The sequence below is a fragment of the Harpia harpyja genome, chromosome 1 (assembly GCF_026419915.1).
Source record: "Harpia harpyja isolate bHarHar1 chromosome 1, bHarHar1 primary haplotype, whole genome shotgun sequence".
Taxonomy (NCBI): Eukaryota; Metazoa; Chordata; class Aves; order Accipitriformes; family Accipitridae; genus Harpia; species Harpia harpyja.
In genome coordinates this window covers 49,857,871-49,871,510 of record NC_068940.1, presented here as the reverse complement: position 1 = coordinate 49,871,510, position 13,640 = coordinate 49,857,871, and positions in this window count along the sequence as shown.

Genomic DNA, 13,640 nt, shown 5'->3' with positions numbered 1-13,640 from the left:
GTTCTTGTTCTGTTCAATACATATTAAATATTTCCAGTTATTGCAAAATATATCTGCTTGTAAGCGGTTACAGTTGCAAGGAAGAAAGAGGACTAACTGGACTGAAAGTGAAAAAGCAGACGCGGGAGTATGCGTTTATAGTCACATATGTGGATATATAGATACAGGTGTTTCTCTCCTGTGGTATGAAGGACACTTGGCCTCTCAGCAGCATTTGCTCAGTTGCTCAGATAACACCTGAGAGGTGAATATATTGCTCTGAGAGCCCTTGCAGAAACTTTCCTTATGATGCAGTGGTAAAATATATGTAGTAAACCTGAAGCAGGGCAGCCTGCAAGGCTGAATGCATTCTGGTACTCCTGAAATGTTTCTGTCTCGTTATCAAGCAGTAGTCTTCCAAAGAGATGCAAGTACCCGCTCTGCGTGTGCTTTTTGTACACTACAGTCTTTTTATAAATGAAAAGCATTGACTCAGTCTTTTTATAAATGAAGAGAATAAGGCATGTGAAAAGAAGAAAGTCTTGGCAGAGATTTGCTATGAGATTATCATGATCCTCTTCATTATACACTGTTGGCTATATTCTTAATTGTAACCAGTTTATCTATCTGCTACCAGAAATCTGGCAGAGCAGCAGAGGTGCACGCAAAGGTGGTACTCTTCCTTCACTCCCTTTAATTTCAAAATGTTGTTCTCAATCAGTGGTGCAGGAGAATAGCTGCAAAACCTGGCCGTGCAAGTAGTAGCAGGGCAAACTCATTTCTCTTGAAGATACATTCCCAGGAGTTTCACTATGAATAATAAAAGTGTTCAGAATAAGGATATTCTCTTTCTTCCAAGTTAAGGGGATACGCTTGGGGACTTTTAAATCCAAAAGCTCATTAAATGTTCTGTTCTATCCCTATGTTAAGATTCTACAAGATAAAAAGCAATGGTTGGAGAAAAAGTAATACTATCCCTAGCAATGTCTAACTGCTCTTTTTAAGGTTTAATAAGGAAACTATTGCTCCAATTACTGGTTGAGCTTAGAAAATATTCTTGCAAGATTTTAGTGATCTGCAGTTTAAAACTTACAACTAGTTCAATGTAAAAAAGACATAGCAATAGCTTTCATCAAATTAAAACATACAGCAATATTTTCCACTACAGTCAAATGCAAAAATTAAAAATAGTGTTGAATTTGTCTCAACTGTGTAATAGCTTACTAGTCCTATATTACATATTGTGAAGGTAAGGCATAAAAGAATTCAAATGATTTCTTCAAAGTCACTTAGCAAGTCTACTACTGAATCAGAATTAGACTACTTTTCTCCTAATGTTGTGTCTTATGCTTTAACCTGTAGGCTGTATTTTGCCTTTCAGTAACAGTAAGGGAGTCTTCCAGAACTAAACTTTTCACTGTGAAAAAGTGACGTGTGAACCTGTGAAATGCAGTAACCTCACTGTTGCCTCAAGCCAAAAGCAGCTGTAAGTTTTTAAGGAGCTGCTCATTCTCATCACTTACATGGAGCACTAAATATCCCTGAGACTTTGCTTCTTAGAGGAGTAGTTTGCACTTTCCTTGGAAATGTAGCTTTACCCATAGCTCTTGCAGACTGACCTACTTGCAGAGTCCTAGGGTAATATAGGATATGGACTTCTGGAGGTCATCTGTTTTAACCCATCACTCAAAGCAGGGCCAGCTTACGTCCGGTTGCTCAGTGTCTGGTCCAGTGGAGTTTTAATATCTCCAAGAATGGAGATCCCATCGTCTATGGGTCCTTGCTGCAATGTTTGACCACCCTCATAGTGAAAATATTTTTTTCCTAACAACTAACTGGAATTTCCCATGCTGCAACTTATATGCATTGCCTCTTGTCCTATAGCTACGTACCTCTGAGAAGCATCCATCTCCATCTTCTTCTACTGCCTCTCATGAGGTAGCTGGAGAGAGCAATAAGATCTGCCTATGCTTTTGGACATGCAGCCCAGGATGTGGTTGGCTTTGTTGGCTGCCAGGTCTTGTGTTCAACTGCTGTACCAGGTACCCCCTGGTCCTTTTCTGCAAACCTGTTTTCTAGACAGGCAGTGTCCAGCCCATAGTGTTTCATGGGCTTACTTTCTCCCAGGTGCGGGGCTTTGCATTTGCCTTTGCTGACTCTCATGAGGTTCCTGTCAGCCTGTTTTTCCAGCTTGTCCAGGTCACCCTGAATGGCCTTGATCCCTGCCCTTAAGTGTACCAGTCACCTGCCCTAATTTGGCATCATCCTCAAACTGGCTGAAGGTGCACTCCATCCCATCAGCAGGGTTGTTAATACAGACGTTAAACAGTATTGACCTCAATATCACATGAGAAATGCTGCTAGTAGCTGGTTGCCAGTTAAACTTCATACCATAGGTCCCAACCCCCGGAGCCCAGTTAGCCAGCCAAATTTCCACCCAACTCACTGTCATCCATCCAAACCATATCTCACCAATTTGGCTATAAAGATACTACGGAAAATTGTGTCAAAGGCCTTGCTAAGGTCAAAGTATACAACATCCACTGCTCCTTCCTCATCCTCAGAGCCAGACGTAACATCCTAGAAGCAATTAGGCTGGTCAGGGAGGATTTGCCCTCAGTCAATCCTTCCTGACTGTTCCCAATCCCCTCATCTTTTATGAGCCTGGATACTATTTCCAGACAGATTTGCCCCATAACCAATTGCCACAGCCTTCCAAAGATGATGGAGAGTGTCCTTGTAACAGTAACAGCAATTCTCAGCAGCCTTGGATGAACATCAGGTCCTGCGGATTGGGCCCTGTGGGACGTGGGCTGTGAGTAGTTGATGGTGTTGGTGGCCACTGGTGAAGGTGCAGACAAGGCTGGCATCAGGCATGGAACCTGCCTGCCATGCCCGCTGTTTGCATCACAAGGGCTCATGGCAGCCCTGCTGCAACATCTCCCGAGGCTGGATCCCTGCAGACACAGACATGTCCATGCTTCTGCCAGGGTAAAACATCCCTCAGGTAGGCAGTAAAAAATATAGTAGTAAGCCAACAGTTGTTGCTCATCTGCTTGATTTTGGGAGTAATTTATCTGATAGCTTGACCATGCCCACCAAAAAATCACACCAGAAACCGGAAAGCCTTCAACTGCCTCCTTAATCTTTACAAGAGAAAACTGTTGATTCGTACTATCACTTCCAGAGAAAAGCAACAGAACTTTACAAAGTTTCCTACAAACTACAGAACCATGAAGAGAAAGAAAAAAGTTTAAGCAAATACATAGTTAATACAGCATTTAACTTTCATGGCTTTTATCTTCTATTTGCTGTCCAGTTCTTTTCTCTTGTGTGCAAATAGAGTCTTACAACATAGCAAGGTGAGGATTAAGGATAAAGGGTAGCAGAGGAGCAAGATGGGACAGAGAAAGGGTTGTGGAGGCAGGTATGAAGACAAGGTCATTGTCACCAGAAGAACAGACCACACCTCCTGACCACCTGTCTGTCTGTCATTCTCTTTCCCACTCCTCCCCAATTTTTTTCTTACTCTTTCAGATGAGAGATATTTGACTCTCTCTCAGCTCAACAGTAGCAGTCTTTGAAGGGTCAAAAGCATGAGAACATGATAACACATTCTCCCAATTCCTAGATGTCTGGAGAAAGTTAATGTAATCAGAACAATATTAGAGCTTGGCAGTTGCCACTTGAGTTACCAAACATGGCCTTTCTCTAGCATTCAGAAACTACATATTAATGGACCAGAAGTTCAACCAAATAACTGTTCTATGTTCTACGCAACACCATAGGCTGCAAAACCCTTTCAACCTCCTACAATAAATGTCTGATGCATCATGAAGAAGAAAACACTTAGCAGCATCAAAGTGCTGATGGACACGAATGGCTTGAGCCAGCGAGTCTTCAGCCAAGTGTTGTTTTCTACTCTGTGCAGTATGACATCTCTGTGAGGACTACAGTTGCATCTGACGAAAATGGGAGTTGTAAACACATATCCTTGGTGTGTTGCTGCGAGCAGATCAGAGGACACCTCTTCATTGCTTCTGAGTATCTCTTTGAGCAATGAAGCAGAGGATAGTGGATAAGCCTTTGAGAGACAGAAACAGATATTGCCCATTGCGACTTTTGTCATTCCAGGAATGTTATGCAAGTGAGTGAGCAATACAGTACAATCTAGATTGAAGAAGGCTGCAAGGAGACTGAAGAGTTTAAGTATCAAGATGTCACCCCAACTTACAAGAAGATGTCTTCAGTAATTTGTACAAATTTTCTCTATGTGTATAGACCTGACCAGAAGTATTCAGTAAACGTGGTGGATGCTTGTTGTTTGTATTGATTTTTTACTATTTTCTCCAATGTTTTTCCCTTGGAATCATACTGATACAGTGATAACTACTAAGGTCTCTGGATCATGTGTAGATCATTTGAACATTGAAAAGATTATTGAACTTCTTCAGAAAAGCCAACGAACTGCCTTCTAAGAGGAAAAAGTGAATAATTTCTGCTAGAATAGGGCACAGTTAATTTTAGCTGACATTTACTAGCCAGAAGAGGCATGGATCTGTTTTACAAATATTTCTTGTATCTTCCACAAGACAAAAGAGCAGCAGGCAGTGGTCAAGAGCAGCTGCTGAAGCCTTGAGTTATCCACCTTGGCAATGAATTCTCTGGAGGGTTTATCTTTCAAGCATGTTTTTTGCTGCGATGTCTGAAGAACGAAGTTGGTTGGTTGTGCTGTGCAATGCTGTGCAGAGAATGAAACAGAAAGCATCCTTTGCTTCTGCTATTGTGGTGGCCATGTTTGGGAACAAGTTTGCCTATGGGCAGACAGAACTGGTTTTGAGGCAACGACAATCTATATTGTGCCGTTTGGGTTTTCCAGTGCAGTTTATCAGTGAAACGTGGTCAAAGTCTTTGGTCAGTGAGGAGAGGGAAGCAGCTTAGACACAAGAAAGGTAGATTAGATACTAGAAGCAGTGAAAACACTCAGAGCAAGAGAGATGTCCTGAAATTTTACAACATGTCAGCTCCTTGCTGCAAAAGTGTGTGACACTTCTGCAAAGCAAACTGGAAATGCAAGGAACTCCACAGCTCTCTGTGTTGGAGTCACCTTTTGTCTGTCTCCTCTCCTGGAACAAGCACAGAAGTCTTGGTGTGCTGGGAAGGTTCCCAGCCTTAAGCAATGGGCCATGCCTCTGGGAACTGTCTGAGATGAAAAGCTAGTCCAAGTAAGGCATAAAAATATCCCTATTTTTATCCCAGTTCAGATGTTGGCGTGTGGCTGTCATGGTTGCCAAATCCAGCTTAAAAAAAAAAAATACAGGAAAATCCAGTCTTTCCAACCCCATGGAAGAGAAGCCGAAATACTTTAAGCACTGTGTCTACTAAAAACAAGATGCAGGCATCCACTATCTGAGCATTCGTGGCAGACATCCTTCTCTGAGCAGACAGACTTGGAAATAACAGAGGATTTTAAAAAAATCCCATTGAATAAACAATGAAATTGCACTTTGAAACCTGATGCTGGATGCAGAGCAGTGATGTAGTCAGATGTGGGGTTTTTTACCCATACCCACGCAAGAAATCTCTGGATAAATGAAATACAAATGACCATTCAGCTGCCCAAATAGGACAGACATCTGGACCACAGAACAGTCAAAACCTTTGCCTTAAGTGACACCCTCTGCATCTGGCAACCACAAGATTTCACCTTGCTCTGGTGGATGGGAGAGCTGTCTGGTGAGCAATTGCGAGCGATAGCCCAGTACTTTCACAGCATGAAGTACGTGGTCTGTAAAAAGCCAGTGATGTCTCAAAGAAAGAAGAGAGCCATAACGTGTAAAGGAGCACAAGCAGAAAAAAGAAATTAGAAGTAAAGGCATTAAGTTAGGCATATGACACCACTGAGACTGCAAAATCAGGCACTCAAAAGTCAGGGAATGGGGAAATTTAAGCAGAACAGAGCCAACTGTCTCTGTCTAGGTTTTTTTAGAGCCAGCTTCCTCCTTTTGGAGACAGCATTTCCAATTTGCTAAATGCTGGGAGGATGGAGAGGGGGGAGAGGGCTGGCACTACAGCTGCCAGCAAGCTGCTAGGGTTAACCAGATGTGCCTGGGATGCTCAGCCTGAAGTCTGTACCTCCCTTATTTGCCTCAGTCACACTGTTTTGGTAATATTTCCAGGAGATCTGATGAACTGGAAGACCAGGCTGATACTTTCTGTTGAGTCAGCTGAACAGTGAACCTAAATATATTTCATTTAGGCTATAGCTGCTAAAATGGAAATCATTATGGAAGTGCTTGGGCGCTGGCGTTCAACGTGAGAACCCCATAGCACTGGCTGCGTTTCGTACATTGCTGAGAGACATTCACTGCCTGACAGAGCTCACAGTCTGAGCTGGCAGTTAAGGTAAAGCTTCTTTAAAGAAATAGCTCTTGCTGTTTTAAATGGAGCCAAGCCAACATCCTCCTAGTTACCTAGGCCTCTTGTCTCACCTCCTACACCATCACTGCTTCAGACAGTGACCCTCTGTACTACCCTGCCTATGGGAAAAGAGTCTTAAGGCTTCACTCCCTCTCCCTCTATAGTCAAGACATGGCTTCTTCCTGGAAGGCTGGATGTTGTTCCCATGTCTAGGTCTTCTCAGAAGTGGATGCAAAGCCAAAAGTATCTAATCTTAGGCAGCTATTGCTTTTTTTCTCCCTATCCTTTTACATGCATGTATTCACACACACGTGCATACACAGATACAGCAATGTCTTGGTTTAGACAGACTTGTTTTATAGTCCATAGCTGAACATAGCTGAATATAGGTTTTAGATGTCTGAACTAAAAATAAACACTCCCTGCTAACACATCACACACCTACACAACTAAAACTGCATGCTAATTATCATAACAGCCAGCTTTCTAGTTCCCGTTTCGCAGTCATGGCAGTGGACTTCCAAAGAAGACTTCAGTGCGCTACACTAACCTGTCCCTCTAGGCTGACGTGGAGAACATCTCTAAAATGCAAGGAGTCACAAAAACAAACTACATGATGAATCTAAACTAACAACAGCAAAATCATTCTTCTGTTTAAAATTTATGTGAGAAATTCATCTGAGGACTAGTGGAAATAACGCCAGCTCCAGCTGGTCACACGTGGACTGCAGCAATAATTTGGTCCAGGTTATTGAATCCCGTACATTAGCATGTAGCACCATATCTACCTTTAGCATCTGTAGTTCCTCAGAGACTGTGTCTGAAAAACAGCCTAGCTGGGCTGCTCACCGCAGACCTCAGTAATAGCATGGCAAACGAAGAGGTTGTGAGCCAGTAGCTTGCTATAGGAACCAATCCAACCACAGCTGCATCACTGTTTTTGTCCATCACACAATTTTTGTTGAAAGAGTTGAAAGTTTTGACATTGTAGTCTTCTCCTATAGCAGCATGTGGTTTAAACGATAACCTGATCCATTTATTCAGGTTAGGTTGTCTCCATGGCTAGTCTAAGTACAGTTGTACAGCGTAAGATACCATTTGCTGATTAGCAAGATCTCCGACGTATTTTGTTTCATGGGCCTGCTTGTAGCCTATGCCCTTGTGAGAATATATCTGGTTTCACAACTATGTATCACTTCTAATCACTGCCTTCAGCTCTATCTGCATAACCTTGCAGATAGCATCCTGGCTTTCCTGCTGTTCCCTGTGAGGTTAATCCTTCTGTCACTCAGGTGTACTTTTTGGTGGGCCTACTGTTATGCATCCTAGAAATCTCAGAACTCATGTGATGTCAAAAATACTTAGTTTTCAGATTCCACTGAGACTGCCTGTTTGTCTTTTAGTATATAGTCCATTTGTTCATTACAGCATTTGACTGATTGTCAGTGAAGTGCTGGCACACTGCATTTTCTGGTTGGTAAGAGTTAGCAAGGAGCAAGCCAACACATTTTTAGCCTTTGCTATGTTAATACAGAATGTTGATAGCTTTTTCAAGGCCCTATCTGCATCTGTTTCCCCTTTTGAGGAAAGAAAGTCCAGGACATGTATTTGTTAGCTGGAGCTTGTAATTGAGTAGATTAATGATTTGATTGGCATGATATAAGGCCCAATTTTAAAAGCACACAATTAACTTTAAGCACTAATATTCCCATTCAAGTCAGTCATTATTCCTTTGCTTAAGTGCTTTGTTGAACTGGGTCCTGAATATGAAGCAGCCCTGTGTTACAAAATTAATTGCCTCTCTGCCCCAGGAGCTCAGCTGCTTGGCTGACAGAACCAACACAGGGAAATTATATACACCATTTGCAAGGAGAATTAATAGCTCCGCTGACATGACTGGTACCTGAGAGAATGACCATCAGAAGAAAGAGATTTCAAAGCAAAACTGAAATATAACAAGCCAAAATCAACGAGCCTTACATCTTGCCGGGTGGGGTGCACCGTCAGATCAGGTCCGGTGAGCTGCCCAAGGTTGCGATCCCCTGGGAGCAAAATCCTCCATCCGACAGAACGGGGGCCAGGAGCCGTCAGATGGTGGGGGGGTCGAGCGGGCAATGTGAGGAGCAGCTTCACTGAACCGCTCGGCTCTTTGGGGCTGTGCTCATGCAACAGGAAGGCGGCAGGAAGCCCACGCAGCCAGCGAGCTCTGGCGTGGTTGCTCGCCCCTGCCTGCCCCGCTCGACCCAGGCTGCACACTGCTCCCCCCTCTGCCACGCTGATGGGGGGGAAATGCCCCTCCGGTTGAGGACGCTGTGGAAATTCAACCTACCTGCACCAAAACTGTGGATGCAAAAGCCACGTCAGGGACAGTGCCACTGCACGAACAGTGGCAGGGTTCTTTCGGTTGGGAGGAAAACTGAGTCTTCTTGGAGGAATACTAAGGCAAGATGCTCAGTAGAGTCTGTTAACTAAGAAATTATTGTTTTATGCCACCTCACTGTACCCGAGAGCCTTGGTGGTTGGATGTGGTAGATATATCTGTAACCATGTTTGGAAAAGAGTTCATCATCTGCAGTCAGGGAGCATGGACCTCTGACCTTAACTTTTACTTTCTACGCCAGGTTTTCCTTAATTTCCTTCTTATTTTGCTGTCTTTTCTTTTTGGCTTGGATGCAGGGTCCACCTTTGGGGGGGACATGTAAATAAGCCTACCTGGCAGGATGGTGTGAAGGTGTAGAAGAGAATTCTGGGGGTTTTTTGTGAGTTCTTGCCAGGTTTGTCTCTGCTTGCATGGCCCACAGTGGTGAATTTTGGTGAAAGACTGTGCAGGGACAATGCAAGCATGCCTCAGGGCCCTCTGGCCCTCCGCTCCTTCTCCTCCACAGTGCAAGTATTTACAGGGTAATGCAGAAGACAAACTTCCGTAAAAATCTAAGGTAATTTCTCTGCCTAGATGGCCAAATTGAGGAGACTCAAGGCACATACATAAAGCAGCTTAAATGACGCTGCTTTTAGAGAGAGGAGAGGGTGGGGGATGTCATCCTCCCTAGGAGCAAAGTGTGAGTGTCTGGATTAGCTGGGATTATCCCACATTTTAGAGATGATATCTAAGAGTATAGTGTTGTGTGAATCCTCCTTCATCTTTCTTCTCATGTGCTCTATTCAGTAAAAATTTGGTTTATGTCAGAGGTTTCACACTGCTGGACTGAGATGCCTGCATTTCCTCTGGCACCCTGCCTACACCCCCCTCTTGCCTCTCACCCCGTACTCTTGTTCGTTTGGAGTGAGCCAAGGGATTTTGGTGCTATGCCCAGCTGCACGGCCACCAGTCCTGCCCATAGACCCTCATGGGGCTGCAGCGTGCATCCATGGCAGCAGCCAAGCAGTTGCAGCACTCAGAAGGGCAGCTGTCCCAAATCTGTCCCTCAATTTATATCTGTCATCCTTGCTGTGAATGCCAGAGGAAGAGCTCAATCCCTTCGCTGTATAAATAGGGCAGCAGAGCTATCAGTTGGAAACGCCTCCAAAAGCTCCTTTCCTGCAGACTATTTTGTGCTTGAAAGCCTGTGCAGAATTTCAGCACAGCTTTTTGTGCTTGGGATCAAGAAAAAAAATAAAAATAGTGTCACAGCCTCACCCAATACTTCCTTCTGCTGAGCAGGGGCTGAGTGAGCTGCCGCAGCCCCCTCCCTCGCAGCATCCCTCGGGGCACAGGTACGTGGTCCTGTGCCTGTGGGATCCTCCTAGCCAAAGCCTGGATGGGGACTGCTGTTTCTGGCCGAGTCCCTTATATCCTGTACAATGGCCTTGAGCCTATTTGTGCCCAAATGCCCTGCCTAAAAAGGGAAATAGGGATAAATTCAGCAGTTACAGTACTGAAATTAAAATTAGACTTACCATGGTTTAAAAAAAAGAGCCAAGGGGTTTTGTGTTTGCCTTTTTCATTTTTATGGCAGTTGCTGCTATGAAATAAATTGTATTGCTCTGTTAGAGCTTGGTATGAGGATTGGTTTTCTACCAGCCTGTCTCAAAATCTGAAAAAATCTGGTATTACAAACATATAAGAGACAACCCACTGTGAGGTCTGTCAGACATGAAGAATTTGGGAGAGCAAATTTTATAGTCCACCTGAGCATCTCACTCTAGCTCTGCAGGAGATGGGACATGACAGTGTTTAGTGCGAAACAACAGATTTTTCTGTGCAATGTTTTTGTAGGAAGATACCATTTTCAAATGTGACCTTACCTACAGAGTGCAAAGACAGATCTCAGCAAGATGGTTTCCAAACTTCTTGATGACAATAAGCAGCCCCTCAGTGAAAACAGACATTTCAAGAGGTGAGTGCAGTCTGAGCAGATTCCGTCATTATTGTGTCTTCTAGAACAAGCAGAAAGCAAACAACTTTTAGAGTATTTAGCATAATAAGGTTACAAGGTGGACATTTTCTGGTGTCACGTAGGCCTGAGCAGAAGTACAGGCGCTTCCCAGCCCACTCAAAACTCACGAGGAAAACACAATTTCTTTCTGAGATTTTGTCAACTTCCTTTTTCTTGTTAGGCTAAACCAAATGCAAGATAAGGTTTTTCCCTATGTATTTTGGTGCATCTACTTCTTGGCCAAGTCAGACAATGAAAAAGTGCAGAAAAAAGTGAATGCAATAAAATATTTTGGGGAGCTCTTCAAAACCTTTAATTGGTTGAAAATGGGATTAACTTGGTGTTACATAAAAAGGATTGATTCAGTTATTTTATAATCATCTCATGTAACAAGAAGAAACATACATGGGGGGAGGAAAGAAATGCAAAAGGTAAGGTAAAGTTTGAATTTAGGTTTTAATGCTCTTGCTCCTGCGTTGCCTGTTTTCATGTAACCAGAATGGTAGCCCAGGCTGTGATCCTTCACCTGACACTGTGATTCTGTAGTTTTCAGACATTGCCTGTGCCTCCAAGGGCTGAGATGAGACAGAAAGATGTTGCTTGCTTCACTTCTGCAATGGTCAAGAAAGAACTGGAGTGGCAGATGGAGGAGGTAGGATGGGAGCTGCTAATGGGTCTGTGTTCAAGGACCCACAACCATCTTGTAGCGCCTGCAGCTGACTCATGGTGAGACCGTGGGCAAGTTGCCTGTACTTCCTTGGTCTCACTGCAGAATTTTTCTGGGTGATTCAAAATGGCTTTCACCCTCTGTTTCATGTGCTTTTGGGCAGAGACAGGGAGGGACCACAGATACAATCACACACTAAAAGATTTGCCGACAGCGTCAGAGTAAAAGAAAGCTTGTGAGGTCAGGTGATATTCTACTTTAGCTAATTGCAAAGAAGGAAAAAAAAAAGGTTTTATTTATGTACTTTCCAAATACTGTGAACTTCCTGACAATTAAAGACAACCAGAAAATATGGCCAAAATACATTTCAAGGTACTTGAGGACTTGCCTTGAAAACAGCCTTCACCTTTCCAGTGTTCTTAAGTGACACCTATTGTTATCTTAGTATTTCAGGTATGTTTTGAAAATAAGTTATGTCCATGATGGGAAGCGTAACTAAAACATCTGTTCTTGCAAAGACACATCTTTAGAAATTTTTACATTTTTGTGCCAGTCTATTTCATAACTATGCCTCACAGGGAAACTTTCTGTTGTCTTGAACAGAAACACACAGGTCTGACGAATCAAGAACCCTTGTATAAAGAGAATGGAGGAAAAAACCCTACTCCCCAATGCATTGTTTCTTCTTAGTAACATATATTTTATTTTAATTTTTCATGACATATATTTGATTTTAATTTTCAGATTTCTGCATTCCATGAATATAAACTCCTTAAGCATCAACAGGTTCCATGTTTAGAGGACATAAGTCATGTGAAGGCAAGTGGTCAAATAATAACATATCCTGCTATTAATCATTTGACAAAATCTATAGTACCCACAGTTCACACATTTTGACCTGATGCACAGAAATGTCCAGATACCCCTATATCCCAAGGGCTAGTTAACTTGAGCAAGAGCACCTTTTCTGGGGATGAATGCAGGTGAAAGACACGCTGGCTGGTGATAAAGCTAGAACTAACTTGTGGTATAAAGGGTCCTTAACCAGTGATAGCATTTGGTGCACCAGGTATTTTACATGCATAAGGAAGAATCCAGTTTCCCATCTAAAGGCTTTGCAGTTTAGACACAAGCACAAGAACAGTTGAGACCAGAGTTGCTGCTATTGGTAAAAACAAGCAAGAGGACTTTTTTTTTCTGTTCAGCTAGCTCTTCCACTGATTCCTGCATATAACTGCAGTAAGGAATGTGTTGTAGGCTGAACACATGAACACACACGTGTGCACACACTTCCTTCATCTTCTTGCTTGTAAAACAACCACAAATAACTGGCACAGGAAGAATTTGATTAATTATTTTCTGATAGGAATAAAACCAAATGGCATAGTTAACATTAAGAATGCCTATAGATAGGTATTGAGACATGCAGAGCTTACAGCAAGACTTGTGTTTGGTCTCCCATCTCATTAACCCTGTGACTTCTCCCTGTGCCTCACCCTGCCCACCCTCACCTGTGGCTAACCCTTTTCCTGTGACAGGTTTGTTTGCAGGAACTGGCAAGAAGGTTGGAAGAAAAGGAAAAGGAACTTATAAAGGTATTGAAATGCCCTTGTGAAGAAAGAAATAGGCATGAGATGTGAAGAAAGAGTGTGAGAGTCTATCATGAGATTATTAAAAATAGATTGTAAGTTTGGACTTGCCCCAGAGCAATGAAGACCATGTCAGGGTAGTTCTGTGATATGTAACTCTGCCCAGATGTGGGCCCACCAAAGATTTTGCTGGCTGTCACTGGCATGACAAAACTCCCCCATCATTGCTGTCTTTGAGTGCAGGGGTGGCCTGACAGCAGGCTTTCGGACACGTCAGAGTGACTTTGAGTTTGTGGCTTACTGAGTCTTTGTGGTCTCTTCTGATGGTGCCCAAAGTGGATCACAAATTAATTGCTCCCAAGGCGTGTAGTTATCCATGAAGACATGTATGTGGTCCACCTTTCTTTCACAAATATTAGCTGGCTACTGACCAATTTTCAACTGCACATTTTCCTATTCTCCTATTTTGTGGGCATAATAATGACCTTGTGCCAACAGGCTTTCTTCTCCTGTTTTACCACAGGAGCAAATACAAGCCTGTAGGTAGTTGATGCCTTGGTTTGTCCCTCCAGTGGGAGGTGCCTCAGGTTTCTAAACACACAGGTGGGA